Source organism: Micromesistius poutassou, assembly GCF_964030765.1.
Source record: "Micromesistius poutassou genome assembly, chromosome: 16".
In the NCBI taxonomy this organism is placed as follows: domain Eukaryota; kingdom Metazoa; phylum Chordata; class Actinopteri; order Gadiformes; family Gadidae; genus Micromesistius; species Micromesistius poutassou.
In genome coordinates, this window is record NC_140286.1 from 595,521 (window position 1) to 596,606 (window position 1,086).

Consider the following 1,086-nt stretch of genomic DNA (forward strand, 5'->3'; position numbering starts at 1 on the left):
CTCAACTCTTTGTGCCTCTCAAGCTCGCCCTCCTCTCTGCTTCTCTCCCTCTCCCACTCCGCCTCTCTTTTTTTTTGGTTCATTGTGAACTTTAAAAACCCCCGAGAAATTTAAGAGAAATTTAAAGACTCAAGTCAAGTCGATCAATTTCGTTAAACGGCAAATTGCTTCTCTACTGAAATTGACTTCTCTACACAGGACACTTTTTTCGTCTGTCTTCTTCCTCCTCTGCTCCACTTGAACACACACACGCACGGGAAGTGCTCATCGTTCCGTCCCGCCATTGCTTTCTGGCATTTTGAATTATCCCCTGATGCTGAATACGTGTTTAATCCAAGCACGCCGCTGCCTTTCACCGGATAATGGCGGCCTTTCACTGTGTTGTGGTGAAACTGACAACGGGGACCAGAGACACTGCACACTGCCATTGGTGCATGCCGACACAAAAAACACCACACATGCACGCACACACACACACACACACACACACACACACACACACACACACACACACACACACACACACACACACACACACACAACAACACACACACACGTACACCCACACACTAACACACACACACCCACACACTAACACACACACTAACACACACACACACACACCCACACACTAACACACACAGCACACACACACACACACACACACACACACACACACACACACACACGCACAGCTGGCTCCCAGCCCCCAGTGTGTGAGTATGCTGGTCCTGTAATCTGTGGCTGAGCTGGGGCTTCTTCCAGAGTTCCTGGACCTAAAAGGCCTTGCCTGCCTGCACTGGAACAGTAACACCCTACACTTAGCCGCATGGCGCTAGCTAGCCCACACCCTGCTAAATACAGCCAGATGTGAACAAACATGGATAGAGATATTCTATTACCCGGGGCACTCCTCTCACACTCCTCGCCAGAGTATTGACACATATCACTGACACTACTTACACTTTTTCACGGGCCTCACTTCAACGAGCGCAATATGTTATTATTTGTGTCGCTCAATGTCTTTTAGACTTGATAATGTGGGGATATAGATGTTATAATGATTACACATAGGAGCCACTGGGG